Genomic DNA, 19,544 nt, shown 5'->3' on the forward strand with positions numbered 1-19,544 from the left:
GAATGCAAAAGCTTGTATTTATTATAATTCCAAAATACCTGCACCCATGGCCATTGTGTTGTGAGTGATACAATGTGAATTTTAAGGTAATAATGTCAAACATTAAGGTAACAACTTATATTGGGCATTAAATGTATGTCACATTCACTTATTTCCTGCTGTTAAGAGGATACATTCTTATGTGCAAATATAAGCATTATCTGAACATGATTTGAAACTACTTTCTTTCTCCACACTTTAAATGATCATAATCTTAAATTTCCTCAAAGGCATCCTATGTCAATGATAAATTAACTGTCATTTTGGTGGGGGGAAGGGGGGGGGGGTTAATAATGTTTGACATCTTTTATTAACATTGCCATACAACATCCATTTTACTTGAAAACAATCAGACTAGTAATAATGATGTATAGTCCTTATCACAATCTCTCTTGCACATAACTTCAATTTATACTACCAGTTGTTGAATTACTGCTGCCAGCTTTCAGTAGTGTCGCCCTTCAGCACTTTCATAAATACCCAACCACGTGCTTTCATGTCAATTAAAGGAATAATTTCATAACGAGGACATGATATGAAATCGTTTATTGTAACAGCACAAATGCAAATAATAATTTAAATTCTCTTAAAGCAATTTTCATCAATACCTATCATACTTACATAAACATACATACACGTTTATATAATTTCTTCACAAAACAGTCATTAAGCACCCTAAGGAGAAATTTCGCTAGGAAGATATGTACTCTGTCTTTAGAATTTCTTCAAGCGCTGTTCTGAAAAATAAGTAGAAAAAAATACATATAAACAATTGCTTAATTTGGCAATACTGTTTTTTGCCGTTAAATTCTTTTACAAAACTTATCCACTAGAAGACATTGAGGGGAGTTTATTTGGTGAACAATAAAGTTGTCGTTATAGCCGTTTTTAATTAAGCGGATTTTGGTTTCTGTAAATCGGTTTTAATTAATTTATTTAGAATCATATTAAAAGTATCATAAATACTTGTACCCCTTTGTCCTGGGCAGCTCCACGTCTCTGGCACTTTCTTGCCCTCGCTCGCCTCTCAGACAGGAAGTCATCCCTGAGGATCTCAGCCATCAACTGATCCTCCTCGCCAGTGTAGGTGATCTGAAATTTCACAAAAAAAAAATATTTACAAATTAAATACACCAATAACCCTGGGCGCCACCGTGTTCCAGGTACCAGTAACCAACTGCCATTCACGCGTCTCTCAGACAAGAAGTCTGATTTCATCATCATTGGCGACGCTAGCATGAGTCTCGTCGCTGCTCTATGTTACCTACCCTGATTTTACCATCAACGGCGGCGCATGCATGAATCTCATCGTTGCATTCGATTACCTACCCTGATTTCACAATCATCGGCGGCGCATGGAGGTGTCTCGTCGTTGTTCTCGATTACCTACCCTGATTTCACTATTAATAGCGGCGCATGCATGAGCCTCGTCGTTGCTCAAAGTTACCTACCCTGATTTCATCATCATTGGCGGCGCTTGCTGGAGTTCCGTCGTTGCTCTCGGTTATCCACCCCGATTTCACCATCATCGGCGCCGCGTGCAGGAGACTCGTCGTTACTTTCGGTTACTTACCCTGAATCACCATCATCGGCGGCGCTTGCTGGAGTTCCGTCGTTGCTCTCGGTTACCTACCCTGGTTTTACCATCATTAGCGGCGCATGCAGGGGTTCCGTATTTGTTCTCGGTTACTTACCCTGATTTCCCCATTATCGGCGCCGCTTGAAGGAGACTCGTCGTTTCTTCCGGTTACCTACCCTGATGTCTCCATCATCGGCGGTGCATGCATGAGTCTCGTTGATGCTCTCGGTAACCTACCCTGATATGAACTTCATCGGCGGCGCATGCATGAGTCTCGTCGTCGCTGTCGTTTAGCTACAATGATATCACCTTCATCGGCGCCGCATGCCACGGTCTCGTCGCTGCTCTCAGTTACCTACCCTGATATCACCATTATCCGCGGCGCATGCAGGATTCTCGTCGCTGCTCAATGTTACCTACCCTTATTTCACCATCATCGGCGCCGCGTGCATGAGACTCGTGGTTGCTCTCGGTTACATGCTCTGATTTCACTATCAATAGCGGTGCATGCATGAGCCTGGTCGTTGCTCAATGTTACCTACCCGGATATAACCTTCATCGGCGTCGCATGCAGGAGTCTCGTCGTTACTTTCGGTTTCCTACCCTAATATCACCTTCATCGGCACCGTATGCAGGAGTCTCGCCGTCGCTCTCGGTTACCTACCCTGATATCACCATCATCGGCGGCGCGTGCAGGAGTCTCATCGTCGCTTTCGGTTACCTACCCTGATATCACCTTCATCGGCGTAGCATACAAGAGTCTCGTCGTTACTTTCGGTTACCTACCCTGATTTCGTCGTCATTGGCGGCGCGTGCAGGAGTCTCGTCTTTGCTCTATGTACCTACCCTGATATCACCGTCATCGGCGGCGCATGCAGGAGACTCGTCGCTGTTCTACGTTACCTACCCTGATTTCACCATCATCGGTGGCGCGTGCAGGAGTCTCATCGTTGCTCAGTGTTACCTACCCTGATATCACCATCATCGGCGGCACGTGCAGGAGTCTCATCGTTGCTCAGTGTTACTTACCCGGATATCACCATCATCGGCGGCGCATGCAGGAGACTCGTCGTTACTTTCGTTTACCTACCCTGATTTCACCATCATCGGCGGCGCATGCAGGTGACTCGTCGTTACTTTCGGTTACCTACCCTGATTTCACCATCATCGATGGCGCATATAGGAGACTCGTCGTTACTTTCGTTTACATACCCTGATTTCACCATCATCGATGGCGCATACAGAAGACTCGTCGTTACTTTCGTTTACCTACCCTGATATCACCCTCATCGGCGCCGCATATAGGAGTCTCTACGTTGTTCTCGGTTACCTACCCTGAATTCACCATCATCTTCGGGGCGCGCTGGAGTCTCGTTGTCGCTTTCGGTTGTCACCGCGTCTTCGATAAGTTTTCTGTTCTGAAACCTCCTCGCCTTCACCTTCCTTTCATTCAGGAAGTCATCCCGCATAATGGCGGTCATCAGCTCTTTTTCCGCTAGACTGTAGCTCACCTACACAATATTGCACAAAACATGGTGAAAGACATTCGTTCAAAATCATGGCCTATCAATCCAAAATGTAAAAAAACCCAAAAACGATGGGACTAAATCAATCTTACCACTAATTCAAAAGTTGTCTCATCATTGAATTCATCTAAACGTGTTTAAATACGAAGATGATTGATTAAAACGCAAAAAAGTGTGCAGATATAATCAAAATAACTAAATTGAATGCGTTATGCTACTCACATAAATGTACTTACCGAGCCGTCTGCTTTCTCAGCTGCGCACTTCTCTTCCAGTCTCTTTGGCTTGCTAACTTTCTCCGAATGATTTACACGCTGACATTTTTGGGACTGAAAGTTTATGATTGTATTTTTTACTTTTGGCACGAAAATCAAATCTTTTTTGCCACACCAATGCTCGAAGAAAGTCTTAAACAATGTTGTTTCAATGAACCAATTATAGAAACATTGTAATTTAAATGGAACACGTTTGTGTGCTAGACAAGTTTATATCTACACTGTCGTATATATGTGAAAGCCTAAAACAAATAAAACAAATATAAACCGCTACCGTTGGCTGATGAGCCCCGCCCAATGCTCTGGGCGGAAGTGGTGGCAATATCCGGGGAGGGGCGGCCGTGTTGGAGGGCTGCCCGTCCAAGGTGACGGCAAACGCCACGCCACCTTTATTCACTCTTGCATCTTGATCTGGTAACGTGAACAATGTAAACATGCTGAATATCATTTAAGCCTTAAATTTGATTTTCTTGAAATATGTTAGCTCTTTACAATGTTAACTCTAAGTTCCTGCGTCAAACTTTATTGTTAAACATTTTATAATAAGTCACCATCGCTGTATTCCAGGCCGAAAATATAGCATTTATGATTCAAGGCCGGAAATGATACAATTAACTCATTGTCTGTTGTTGTAATCTGTAATGTTGCTGATACAACGACCATTACATATTATAAATAATAGTAGAATATGTGTTCAATTGAACGAACATAGAAAAGAAAAAAAAGCTTTCCGCGAATTTCTTAAAGACATCTTAATTTGCAACTTACCATTCCGAGTAAAAAAAACGAGTATTACGCTATTGTGAAACCCTATCCCAACCCACCTTTCTCAAGTACCGCCACCATTTCTTCACCTCTTTTCAGCTCCGCCTCCATGTCGGGGTATGACGCCGACGGTGACGGTGACGGCTGTTGGAAGGGAGTTCCGGCCGAGATAACGGCGGAAATATCGTCCCTACGGCTCTGCGGGTCCGGGCCCACTTTATTCTTCTTTTGACCAAAACAATTTCCCATTTTGTTATTGAAAATATTCACACAAGTGAATAAACAAATTGTCGCTATGCGTGGTTTAAAATGACGTTGACGCCATGGACATTTGACGTTATTGGTTATTTCAAGGTATGAAACGACGTTTGTTATTGGACAAATATCGTCGTGTTCGTCAAATCAAAGAACAGCATGCAACATGAGTGGATGTCTTATTTTCATAGAAAGAACATGTTAGGGGATGCAAAATGAGTAAGAACGGTTAGTTTTTCATTGTCTTATATATGTTACCTCCATTTTTTTCTTTTGCTGTATGCTCGTTGACAATTTTAGAAATTAGATACATAGAATATCTCACGGCTCAAGAAGTTAAATTTATTTGTCCGAGATGTTTGTTGAATACAGCCCTTGGCAAGAACTGAGATAAACAGAGAAAAGTCGCTTGCCATTCCGTCTACATTCTATATGAGCGGTTCTAGTAGAACATACTTTTATGATAACATGTGCTCATAAGTTGTGTATAATTATGCTTTATTTTGCTTTGTGATGAGTATACACCATTGCATGGATTTTTTTGGATTTTTTTTAAACATATTTATTTTACAAGGATTGTGAAACAAGTTATTACGATAATGTTATTAATTAGTGATTTCATATTGGCCTAGTTATTTGTCCGAGGTTAGCTGTATTTGCCTGAGCCCGAAAGGGCGAAGTCAAATACAGCTGACCGAGGACAAATTGATTGAAACGACCCCATGGGTCTTTTTTCCATAACGGAGAATTGACGACGTCACTATCTTGTCCTTGTATGGTTTCTCAAACGAGAATGTAAATGTGCGTCAGTAGAAATTTGAGAAATGATTTACAGAGGAAATCTTAATACCTTAATTTTATATAAACCTCACGTTTATGAACCTTTTTAAATAATAAATATTAAATGTTCTTGAGGTTCGGAATCCCAACGAGACGTGGTGTGCAAAATCAAAGGATTGCCGATGCCAAACAACGAAATATAATAATTATAATAATAATAATAATAATAATAATAATAATAATAATAATAATAATAATAATAATAGAACTACTGCTACTGCTACTAATACTGCAACTGCTAGTACTGCTAATGCTACTGCTAGTACTTCTACAACAACAACAACTACTACTACTACTACTACTACTACTACTACTACTACTACTACTACTACTACTTCTACTACTACTACTACTACTACTACTACTACTACTACTACTACTACTACTACTACTACTACTACTACTTCTGCCGCTACTGCCGCTGCTACCGCTGCTACTGCTGCTGCTGCTGCTACTGCTACTGCTACTACTACTACTACTACTACTACTTCTACTACTAGTCAGGGGCGTAGCGTGGGCAGAATTGAGTTTACTCGATAATTGGTATTGGTTTGCGGGGGGGGGGGGTCCGAGGGTCCTCCCCAGGATTACTACTACTACTACTACTACTACTACTACTACTACTACTACTACTTTTGGAGATATCGCACTCCCATTTCCGCTGATACTTTAAATTCTTATCTTAAAACACATACTTGATTACTATCTTTTTAATGAACTATTAAAAAATGAACTTGTGAAGTTTAAATGTTTTCTGACATTCTTGCACTATTTGTTTGAGAAACAAGATTTCTTCACTATTTACCCGGATCTATTGCAATATAATATCGCGTATTAATGTAATTGTCCAAGGTCAAAGTTACGTTATGTACAGGGAAGTCGAACTAGTATGGATTGAAGGAAAACAAACACCGTTTGAATGAAAAACGGGCATTTATTAAAATGCCATAAATATTGCTAAGTTATTCAAAAGGTAATTTAGAAAAGTTGTCCGAAAAACATATCTGGGTGGACCAAAACCGCCAAAAGGAAACGCCGCCCGTATAAGTACGTTTGTTTTATATCATATGGTAGTAATAGCTAATTATGTCACTACATTTAATGTACTTTTATACTCAAAATTATTGGCATTTTTATCACAAAATCCATTTGCTCAATTGCCATAATCATAAACGCGTCCAAAAACTAACCCAGGGGCAAACGTTAGGCATAATATGATATCGAGATTAATTATTTATACACGTCTAAGGCTCACGTGCACATTTTACTTCCGGTCAACGTTGCCGTTACATTCTAAGATACACGCATGCGTGCTACCATGTCACTTTCAGAAATATGTTTTATATAACAAGTACATTAATTTAAACATATTTATTCAGTTTAATATACACAAGACATTCAGGACATTAATAAATGATATGAATGTATTACAGCACTTAAAATGCAAAACACAATTTTAATGAGTTTTAGCAATTTTCATCAAAACCAATCATATTTTCATATACTTACATACACGTTTATATTTCTCTTTATAAATCAATCATTTAGCACCGTAAGAAGAACTCTCGTCAGATACATATGTACTCTGTCTGCATAACTTCCTCAACCGATGTCCTGAAGAAGAAAAGAAGAGAAACATATGAACATTTGGTTAATATTTAGACACTGTTTTTGCCAGCATATTTTATTTAAAAAAAATAAAAAATAAATAGTGGATAACTATTGAGGGAGGTTTATTTGGTGACACGCAAAGTTGTCGTTAACCGTTTTGATTGATTTCAGAAATTGGTTTTAATTTATTTATTTTAAGAATCAGATATAAAGTATCATAAAGACTTGTACCCCTTTGTCCTGGGCGGCTCCGTGTGTTTTGGCCCTTGCTCGCCTTCTCAGACAGGAAGTCTTTCATGAGGATCTCAGCCATCAACTGATCCTCCTCGCCAGTGTAGGTGATCTGAAATTTTACAAAATAAATATTATTTACAAATTAATCACACCTATTACCCTGGGCGCCACCGTGTTCCAGGTACCGGTAACCAACTGCCATTTACCCGTCTCTTAGACGAGAAGTCATCACTGAGGATGGCAGCATTAAACTGCTCCATCTCGCAGGTGTAGGTGATCTGAATTCCACATAATAAATCATTCTTCACAAAATTAAAATATCCATTGTCCTGGGCGACACCGTATCCCTGGTACCTCCTGCCACTGGCCCGTCTTACAGACAAGAAGACATCCCTGATGATCTAAGCTATATAATGATCCTTCTTACCAGGGTAGGTAATAAGAAATACCACTAAATCATCTACTATTACCAAACAGCACGGCATTGTCCTGGACGACCCCGCGTATCCAGAACCTCTTGGCCAGCCCTCAGTAAGGAAGTCATCCCATATGATCAATCAGCTGGTCCTCCCCTCCAATACAGAACATCTGTAGAAAATACGACCAGTACTTTACATTGAGCACAAGAAAGACCATTGATGCAAAGCATCAAAGGGCGCCGTTTAATAGTTTATGCACTTGTTATATGTTGAAAAACAAGGAATGTCAAGGCCAACAAGCATATTATGGTGCATTGAACCGCATCTATGAAATTCACAAAATGTTTGTAGTTTTCTGCATGACAACATAGGCAAAAGCATTGAAATTGAAGATTTTCAAGTTGAACATTTCATTAGGGGTGGGGTACATTAATGAACAAGACAGAATTAGGGTGCTTGTGCACTGTACATTTTGTCATTGCCACATACCCATATACCAAGTTTTATTTCAATACCATAAGTAGTTTTAAAGTAATGCTCTGGTCAAGAAAAAGCGGCAAAGGGCAATAATTATGTAATTAGCTTAAAAACAGCTATAGTCATTGTGCACTGCACTTCCTCTCGTTGTGCTAAATACCATTGAATGATGTTTAATGAAATTCCAAAAAAAGTAGTTTTCTAGTTATGCTCCGGACAGGAAAAGATACAAAGGGAATAACTCTTGCAATACGCTGAAATAGAGTTATTGTTCATGTACACTGCAGTTCTAATCATATAGGGGGAGGGGGCAACGTCACCATGCTGGAATGACAACTTGTAGGGAAGAATAAGTTACCTCATTCATCATGAAGAAGTGATATCAAATAACAATTTAACAATTTGTGTAGTACTTTAATAAATATTATCATTTCGTCCGAAAGTTGCAAACATAAATAGAACATAATTATTGAACTGTAAAGTTGCAAACATAAATAGAACATAATTATTGAACTGTTATATAAAAAGTGAACATTGTTTACTAGATGAAATGCATTTATAACATAACATGCCTTGTTTTTAGCTGTTTAATAATACTAATGTTAACTTCTTCATTTACATAGTAAAGAAGAGTAGAAAATGGATGTTTTAGTTGATATTAACACAAAAACAGCATGTGTCTTATTGGACAATGGCATTTTTTTCAAATATGATAAAAATAACGCATTCAAACTGAATATGTATCAGACTATGTATGAAGGAAATAATACTGTTTCTATTTTTCACAAAGGTTTTGAAATACAACAATGCACATATATGCATAAATAGGCCAAATATGCAAAAAATAATAGTAAACAATGTGTGAAAGTGATACTGAACACTTAAAATAATTTCTTTGTGCATTAAATGAATATATACCAGAAAAGCAATACTAAATCAAGTCCAAAATGTATAATAACATGAAGAACACCCCTTTATGAATATCTTCATAACAAATCAGAGTACATGTAAACAATAATCATTTATATCATTAGTATCAAATGTGTCCAGTTTAAAGTGTGTTTTCATTTGCATAAAATTACATTGTAATATATACCAGAAAGCAATTATAAAAATCCTTAAATGTATAAGAAACTGAAGACAATAAAGAATAACACCCATTTATGAATATCTACAAAACAAATCAGAGGTCACCTATATATAAAACAATAATCATTCGTATAATTAGTATCAAATGTGTCTAGTTTTTGTGTGTCTGTTCATTATCTTTAAATGTCAGAGCATCTTTAATGTGAAACTCTTATTTGAAATCAATACATATTTGTATATATAACACACATCAAATTGAATAATGCATTTACTGAAATATCGTTTACTGATAACAAGCTTGTCACCCTGTTTATAATAGCAGAATGCATGACAAATATTAAATGATCAATTGGTGATTGCTAAAAGATTTACTGTGGTCTACTATAGTATCACAAGGCAGAAATACCATGTTTTAAGTTCATTCTTATTAGCAAATTGAACTCAAGATCCTTCATTAGAAACATTGTTGTTGACATCTATCAACCCATTTTGAAAAATGAAAACAATAATATTAATTATCATAAGTCTTATTGGGGAGTAAGAGTGCATCTTTAAAAATAGTGTGTGTGTTTTTTCACTTAAATATGTAACAATTCAATTTGACAAATGAGACAAAAGTTAGGAAATAGAAGTAGTAATTGTACATAAAACAAAACATCAACACAAATTGACAAAGCTCAATATAACAGGAAATCTATATTATGAAAACACAAATTCTTAAAGGCCATAATTATTTGAACTGAATTAAGTTATAAGTAATACACACTTTTATAAGCTTTTACGGACAACATAGTTATTATCATGGTACGTTATGGGACTTTTATCCAAATTTTGAAGATTTTTTACTGTTAATTAAAAATATTTTGTCTTTATTTGATTTTTTTTTCACATTATCAGAGATTATGAAATAAACACAACAGTTTCTGGTAAAATAAACTTCAGTTAACAGAAAAATTACGTTCAACCGAACATATTATTGATACACATGGAAAAAAATCATTTTGATTGATCTTGTGAGTCTTCGGAACAGAGCAGTATTTCGATGTTTTAAAATATATAGCAGTTTTATAAATTCATAAAAACATTGTTAATAATAAGACAACCTGCTGAAATCATTTAAATATTTTCTATGATGTCTAATGAACAATTCAAAAGACAATTTATGATAGTTTACCGTTTAGTTTTGAAGAAAATATACATAATGTCATGTAACTATACATTTTTATAACTAATAAAATGCTTAAAAATCAACCTTTTTCTTGTAAAAAGCTCAACTGGACTTATTCATAAAATGTAATCATTCAAATAAATGAATTTTACTTATGATACTAACTCAGAAATCAGATTTAAAAACAATGAATGTACTTTTAAATTAAAATATGTAAAGAAACAAGAACACTAAGTAGGCGGTAATGCCCCTCCAAAAATGTCAGAGTGAAAGTTCTCAACTAATGTCTTTTGAATATTATAACATGTAAACAGTCTCTGTTGGTAATCGATGTCTATTTGTTTTATTTAGTCAATGGTATTCTAACATTTAGAACTTTTCACAATAATTCTCCACTCTTCAACATTTGAAGTTTGGTTTGTTCCCATGCGTTTGTACTTGTAGTGTCTGCACAGATGAAAATTGCTCAATGCTGAGTCAATGCTGATTTAACAGGTCTTTACCCATCTAGAATGTTTAGTGCTGTAAAAGAAAAAAAAGTACTTTCTAACTAATTTGTATAGGTAATAATACTGCCATACATATACAAAATAAAATATAAACAGTTTAATATTTCTCAACATTATTTAAAAACAACAACAATAAGCTGATACATACATGTATATAATATAAAGAAAATTACTAAATTTATCAATAAAATTCATCATCACCACCACCATCACCACCACCACAACCACTGGATTATTGAAAACAGTGAGTTTATAAAACAACAAACACCAACTCAAATATGTTTTATATGATTACTCACATCATCTCTATCAGATGTGGATAGACATGGATGTCAAATCTGTCTCAATGATCCAACAAAGTATTTAATGCAGGCTGGAATTCTTCATATAATAGTAATATTCAGTCCTTTTCCTGCCTGAAAGAAATTAGACTTCTGATTATCAACCAACAGAAACTACAACCGTAAAATACAAATGCACATGTATTAATTATACATTCTGCACTAATATCGGTTTTAGCCAAGAGTAAAGGTTGGTAGGCACAAATGTGTAGATGTTGTGCATATGGTTGATAATGATTCACAACAGTATGGCGTTCAACGAGACCTACACCAAGGAAATGAATGTCGCTTGTGTCCAAGCTGTTGTGGCTTCCAGCCCGAAACCATGTACATCTTTTAATACAGGTTTATTTTGAAAATATGCAGTTTGTAAACAAATAATGGGTATTTTTAAGTCTAATATTTTTCTAAGATAAAACAATTAAATAAAAGATTACATACTCATATCATATACATAAATGATGTACATAAGTACATTTAAAAATATGTAACATGTACATAATGCACCAGTCAATTGTAACCACGGCCCTCCAGGTCTGGGGATATGCCAGGGAAATGGGCTGTGTTTTTAACTTTCAGGTGGCCTCGCAGTGCCGGGTGAATACGGTGGTTTTGTCTTTGAGCCAGATATAGCAGGGAATATGCCTTACCTAGGCTCCCTGGGGTACGGGGCATATGGCGAGGATTTGACCATCAGTTCGTCACCGCAGGACGAGGATTTTACCCGGGGTTGGCTGGACAGAAAGTCAAAGTCCCAGCTATTCCTCGGACCTGGTGGGGCTTTGGTTACAATTGACTGGTGCAATAAGTAGATGTAAAGTATGTAACATGTATATTTATAGTACATGTAGAAATATTAAAACGCTGTCTTAACGTTTAGCAAATAAAAATGATTTAAGAATTCCAAAGAAATTAAAAAACAAGCATTTTTGAACACATAAACTTACACAACTACTCAAGGATACTTACATGAATAGCCTTTTGATACGAATATCCCAATTCCATGCTGATTGTTGACATTAGTGTTTTCGACAGAAAATCTTCTCTTACGCGTATAATTCACTTATAATCCATGTTTTACTGTAATGACTCAAATTGTTAGATGTATCGTAATCAACTGTCAGTGTGCACTTTTAGTGTTTACTTATTTTAAACGTATATTCATGACAAAACCGAATTTCCAACTATTAATCGACGATGTAGAAATTCCATTATTGACCTATGAATAGCGGGGAAATACCTTCTGGTTCTAAAAATAGCAACATCCGGATATATGTAGTGTTCTAAAAATAAAACAACTGGGGGGCAATCGTAATACAATTTTACTAATGTCACCTTCAACACATTAAAAAATAAAGTTAGGTGAACATTTAATCCAATATCGATTAAATTAAAGAAAACAGCTTAACTCATTGTTTATTAATGCAGTAAACATAACAAAACAACATAAAACATAATTATTCCCATTCACATAATTACCGGACCACACATTTTACATTTCATTCGGAACTCCTCCGAATATTTACATTTCCGGCACATGATATTACAGTTAACCAATCGGAAAACGTAAACGAAACGGGAACAGTTATTAAACTTATTTGTCGTTCTTCAAATATAATGTTTTGAAGATAAATTGAAGACAATCTATTCAACCACAAATAGCATTTTTAACACCCATGCAATCGCCATCCATTTGCATTTTTTAATCATAATAAAATAACAGTAAAACCCAACTGTCAATCAACTTAAAAACCGCTCCTACCACTAACTAAAATAAATTCCCATTCCATAATAGGCGCGCTCTCCAGAGCGGCGCCAATAAACACTCAGTCTCATTTGTCTCAACCATGCATCAGCCAGATATATACAACACAGTTATACAGAAAAAAATAATATACGTTGAAACCATAAAACGGAGTACAATTTTCGGAGAACTGGAACAACAATTGAAATCTCTGCATGTTTTCTATTTGTTGTTAGTATTGTGTTTTCAGACATACCCTGATTTCACCATCATCGGCGGCACATATATAAATCTCGCTGCGCTCTCGGTTACCTTCCCTGATTTCACCATCATCGGCGGCGCATGCAGGGTACTCGTCGTCGCTCTCGGTTACCTACTCTGATTTCACCATCATCGGCGGCGCATGCAGGAGACTCGTCGTCGCTTTCGGTTACCTTCTCTGATTTCACCATCATCGGTGCCGCATACAGGAGTCCCGTCGTTGCTCTCGGTTACCTACCCTGATTTCACCATCATCGGCGGCGCTTGCAGGAGTCTCGTCGTTGTTCGATGTTACCTATCCTAACCTTACCATTATCGGCGGCGCATGATGGAGACTCGTCGTTGCTCTCGTTACCTACCCTGATTTCAACATTATCAGCTGTGCATGCTGGAGTCTCGTCGTTGCTCTCGGTTACCTACCCTGATATCACTTTCATCGGCGCCGCATACAGGAGTCTCATCGTTGCTCTCGGTTACCTACCCTGATTTCACCATTATCGGCGGGACATGCAGGAGTCTCGTCGTTGCTCTCGATTTCCTACCCTGATATCACTCTCATCGGCGCTGCATACAGGAGTCTGGTCGTTGCTCTCGGTTACCTACCCTGATATCACCTTCATCAGCGCCGCATACAGGAGTCTAATCGTCGCTCTCGGTTACAATGTTAGTTGGTGCTCTCCTGGTTTTCTTAATGCCAGAGACAAGGAAAACAGTTCAAGAGAATCGTTTTAAATGTCTGTGTCTCCCTGAGTAGGAAGACAAGAACAATGAAGTCTGCATGCATAATTGAGCCTCCAACACCAACAGTGTTTCATGAGCCATATTTATACCACAAAGAGAAAACACCATTCGTGGACGACGGTTTTTCATGCGTAGTGCATACGTATTCCGGTCTCTATTTATAGTAACATGACCGATCCATTCAAAAATAGGGTTCAAAACACCAAGTTTTTCTTGTTTACAAAATTAAAATGCATTTGTTGAGAAAAAGCTTTTGGTAGAATCAAGACGAAGAACCAGCCAACACTTGCTGCAATTTGTGTCAGTGAAACTCTCGGGTTTTTTGAGAAAACGAGCGATTTCCGAAGATTTGATGACGTCAAAAATGCTTCTTCCCCTTGCAATTGAAATCGTCCAAATCCCTTTGTATGTGATCTTTTTATAGAACAACTGTGCGAGAAAGTTTGTTAATGTTGATTATTTGTAACCAATGGTACCGTGTGAACAGATAGCCCAGTGGTTAAGACTGCTGTTCCAATGTTGTACGTGCGGAACGTTTGATGTAAGTTCAAACCCGCTCAGCATCACCATTTTTCTGGTATCCTTTTTTATGTCTGATTATTTTTGTTGTCATTTTTGTAGTTTCTCTTAGCCTTAACAAGTTAAAAATACGTCCACACAAACAAGACCCGTCCTAGGCACGTACACCATCGGCAGGGCCAACGCAACAATGTCGACTCAGACGAATTGAAGTGGCAACTCTGCCGTTTTGTTGGCAGGATTTCCGTTTATCAGAAGGACGTGAACAGTACATGCCCCAATAGGCTACAATGTATTAAATAGCATTTAATATTATTGCATAGAAAACATGGCCATGTTCAAGCTCTGTTTAGGAGCAATTATGAAATTACAGGTATGCAAAAATCATAACATGTCCAGATAGTTCAGTGAATAGTAAACGTGCTTCATAATATTCTTAATCACTCTGTACTCTACTTGAATATGAGTATTATTTCAAGCGTTGCCAATCGGAAATGTATTGCTGTGTAGGCATTAAGGTTATTCACTACTAATTATTTCTCTATGCATTTCAATGCAGTCAGGCAACACTTCAGATTGGGAAAGATGTCATTTCTAGCGTTTCACGTACTAGTATATATGACAAGCATTCATTTCCTTAATTTTCAGTTCAAACTCAATTGATTAAAACAATTAAAAGACATGTCGCGTTTCTCTTTAGAATATTCGCTCACTTTGAGGTTTATTATCGTCAATTATTCAAGAAATCCATGTTTTTGAAATTGAAAAACAACAACAAGCAACTGGCTGCTGCTGAACAATCCAAGACACACAATTAAATCCAAAGAAAACATAACGTTGACCAATTCAACGCCTCACAAAATTGAGTAGAAAAACATGACCCTAAGGTCAATAAGGAATAATGCTACTAACGACCAATTTACATAGTTCCACAGGCAATGATTTTTCCATTTTTTACACTGAAAACTATCAGTTTTTGCAATACAGTGTCCAATTATGTTAAGATCTATGCAAAAAAGGCCACCTGTTTCTTCTCTTTCATTCAACTTTAATAAAATATTGATACTTGAACACAAGCACTCTTTTTTCTGTATTCACATCCGGATCTTGGTCAACAGGGGGCAGATAATTGTGGTCCTGATCCACCCTGGACCACATCCTGTACTAAGCATTTAGCTATAACGTACCTCTACAATGCTTTGCAGGCAGACGAACTGCTTTTCGTCTCCCTGAGTAGCAAGACAAGATAATAGCGTATGCATGCATACATACTTTAGCCACAGACTGCATGCGGCTACATTATAGCATAAAACAAAGTAACATGTATAACGTTTTCTTATATCAGTAGAAACACGTATATGGTGTCGAATAACAGATACAGTGTCATTCGCCAAACTTTCAAATAGTCTCAGTAAAGGCTTTATAATTAGCACTCTTTCTAACCATGACTTATGCTTAGCTTTAGTATGTTAGCATGGCAGATATTCACAATATGGACATTTCGTCTTCACGTGCGTATTTATCAATTTGTGAAGTACAGACGCAAGCAAATGCTAGCATTTAAAAAACAAAACAATTATTATTCCTCCGCTTTACATTCTTTAAGTATGTGAACCACAAGTGAGTTGGCTTCGTGTCTTACTGCATCATACTCATACAAATTTTAGTATGCACAAATGAAACTGGGACACTATCTATCACATTTTCTCTGTGTATCCATGGTGTCTGTAACTAGCTGTGCGGCCACTTGGTGAATTGTGTGTAAGTCACACATTTTTTTTTTATCTCAAGTTAACGTATGTGATGCCATTAAATGAACTGATAAAAAGAGCACGTTATAAAGCAGTGTATTGTAACGCATTGCAAAAAAGGTATCGTGAAACTGATCATTTACAATGTTAGTTGGTGCTCTCCTGGTTTTCTTAATGCCAGAGACAAGGAAAACAGTTCAAGAGAATCGTTTTAAATGTCTGTGTCTCCCTGAGTAGGAAGACAAGAACAATGAAGTCTGCATGCATAATTGAGCCTCCAACACCAACAGTGTTTCATGAGCCATATTTATACCACAAAGAGAAAACACCATTCGTGGACGACGGTTTTTCATGCGTAGTGCATACGTATTCCGGTCTCTATTTATAGTAACATGACCGATCCATTCAAAAATAGGGTTCAAAACACCAAGTTTTTCTTGTTTACAAAATTAAAATGCATTTGTTGAGAAAAAGCTTTTGGTAGAATCAAGACGAAGAACCAGCCAACACTTGCTGCAATTTGTGTCAGTGAAACTCTCGGGTTTTTTGAGAAAACGAGCGATTTCCGAAGATTTGATGACGTCAAAAATGCTTCTTCCCCTTGCAATTGAAATCGTCCAAATCCCTTTGTATGTGATCTTTTTATAGAACAACTGTGCGAGAAAGTTTGTTAATGTTGATTATTTGTAACCAATGGTACCGTGTGAACAGATAGCCCAGTGGTTAAGACTGCTGTTCCAATGTTGTACGTGCGGAACGTTTGATGTAAGTTCAAACCCGCTCAGCATCACCATTTTTCTGGTATCCTTTTTTATGTCTGATTATTTTTGTTGTCATTTTTGTAGTTTCTCTTAGCCTTAACAAGTTAAAAATACGTCCACACAAACAAGACCCGTCCTAGGCACGTACACCATCGGCAGGGCCAACGCAACAATGTCGACTCAGACGAATTGAAGTGGCAACTCTGCCGTTTTGTTGGCAGGATTTCCGTTTATCAGAAGGACGTGAACAGTACATGCCCCAATAGGCTACAATGTATTAAATAGCATTTAATATTATTGCATAGAAAACATGGCCATGTTCAAGCTCTGTTTAGGAGCAATTATGAAATTACAGGTATGCAAAAATCATAACATGTCCAGATAGTTCAGTGAATAGTAAACGTGCTTCATAATATTCTTAATCACTCTGTACTCTACTTGAATATGAGTATTATTTCAAGCGTTGCCAATCGGAAATGTATTGCTGTGTAGGCATTAAGGTTATTCACTACTAATTATTTCTCTATGCATTTCAATGCAGTCAGGCAACACTTCAGATTGGGAAAGATGTCATTTCTAGCGTTTCACGTACTAGTATATATGACAAGCATTCATTTCCTTAATTTTCAGTTCAAACTCAATTGATTAAAACAATTAAAAGACATGTCGCGTTTCTTTTCAGAATATTCGCTCACTTTGAGGTTTATTATCGTCAATTATTCAAGAAATCCATGTTTTTGAAATTGAAAAACAACAACAAGCAACTGGCTGCTGCTGAACAATCCAAGACACACAATTAAATCCAAAGAAAACATAACGTTGACCAATTCAACGCCTCACAAAATTGAGTAGAAAAACATGACCCTAAGGTCAATAAGGAATAATGCTACTAACGACCAATTTACATAGTTCCACAGGCAATGATTTTTCCATTTTTTACACTGAAAACTATCAGTTTTTGCAATACAGTGTCCAATTATGTTAAGATCTATGCAAAAAAGGCCACCTGTTTCTTCTCTTTCATTCAACTTTAATAAAATATTGATACTTGAACACAAGCACTCTTTTTTCTGTATTCACATCCGGATCTTGGTCAACAGGGGGCAGATAATTGTGGTCCTGATCCACCCTGGACCACATCCTGTACTAAGCATTTAGCTATAACGTACCTCTACAATGCTTTGCAGGCAGACGAACTGCTTTTCGTCTCCCTGAGTAGCAAGACAAGATAATAGCGTATGCATGCATACATACTTTAGCCACAGACTGCATGCGGCTACATTATAGCATAAAACAAAGTAACATGTATAACGTTTTCTTATATCAGTAGAAACACGTATATGGTGTCGAATAACAGATACAGTGTCATTCGCCAAACTTTCAAATAGTCTCAGTAAAGGCTTTATAATTAGCACTCTTTCTAACCATGACTTATGCTTAGCTTTAGTATGTTAGCATGGCAGATATTCACAATATGGACATTTCGTCTTCACGTGCGTATTTATCAATTTGTGAAGTACAGACGCAAGCAAATGCTAGCATTTAAAAAACAAAACAATTATTATTCCTCCGCTTTACATTCTTTAAGTATGTGAACCACAAGTGAGTTGGCTTCGTGTCTTACTGCATCATACTCATACAAATTTTAGTATGCACAAATGAAACTGGGACACTATCTATCACATTTTCTCTGTGTATCCATGGTGTCTGTAACTAGCTGTGCGGCCACTTGGTGAATTGTGTGTAAGTCACACATTTTTTTTTATCTCAAGTTAACGTATGTGATGCCATTAAATGAACTGATAAAAAGAGCACGTTATAAAGCAGTGTATTGTAACGCATTGCAAAAAAAGGTATCGTGAAACTGATCATTTACAATGTTAGTTGGTGCTCTCCTGGTTTTCTTAATGCCAGAGACAAGGAAAACAGTTCAAGAGAATCGTTTTAAATGTCTGTGTCTCCCTGAGTAGGAAGACAAGAACAATGAAGTCTGCATGCATAATTGAGCCTCCAACACCAACAGTGTTTCATGAGCCATATTTATACCACAAAGAGAAAACACCATTCGTGGACGACGGTTTTTCATGCGTAGTGCATACGTATTCCGGTCTCTATTTATAGTAACATGACCGATCCATTCAAAAATAGGGTTCAAAACACCAAGTTTTTCTTGTTTACAAAATTAAAATGCATTTGTTGAGAAAAAGCTTTTGGTAGAATCAAGACGAAGAACCAGCCAACACTTGCTGCAATTTGTGTCAGTGAAACTCTCGGGTTTTTTGAGAAAACGAGCGATTTCCGAAGATTTGATGACGTCAAAAATGCTTCTTCCCCTTGCAATTGAAATCGTCCAAATCCCTTTGTATGTGATCTTTTTATAGAACAACTGTGCGAGAAAGTTTGTTAATGTTGATTATTTGTAACCAATGGTACCGTGTGAACAGATAGCCCAGTGGTTAAGACTGCTGTTCCAATGTTGTACGTGCGGAACGTTTGATGTAAGTTCAAACCCGCTCAGCATCACCATTTTTCTGGTATCCTTTTTTATGTCTGATTATTTTTGTTGTCATTTTTGTAGTTTCTCTTAGCCTTAACAAGTTAAAAATACGTCCACACAAACAAGACCCGTCCTAGGCACGT

General features: G+C 37.1%; 1 long non-coding RNA gene across 1 annotated transcript; it reads right to left on the bottom strand.

Moving 5' to 3' along the window:
• Window positions 1-10,743: 10,743 nt before the first annotated feature.
• LOC128231262 (uncharacterized) lies at window positions 10,744-12,209 on the bottom strand. The gene is made up of 3 exons (XR_008260330.1): window positions 12,097-12,209; window positions 11,086-11,202; window positions 10,744-10,799 (listed from the first exon to the last, which is right to left on the bottom strand). It is a non-coding gene; the product is annotated as an uncharacterized LOC128231262 (long non-coding RNA).
• Between the last annotated feature and the right edge of the window lie 7,335 nt (window positions 12,210-19,544).

This window comes from Mya arenaria, chromosome 4 (assembly GCF_026914265.1).
Source record: "Mya arenaria isolate MELC-2E11 chromosome 4, ASM2691426v1".
Lineage (NCBI taxonomy): Eukaryota > Metazoa > Mollusca > Bivalvia > Myida > Myidae > Mya > Mya arenaria.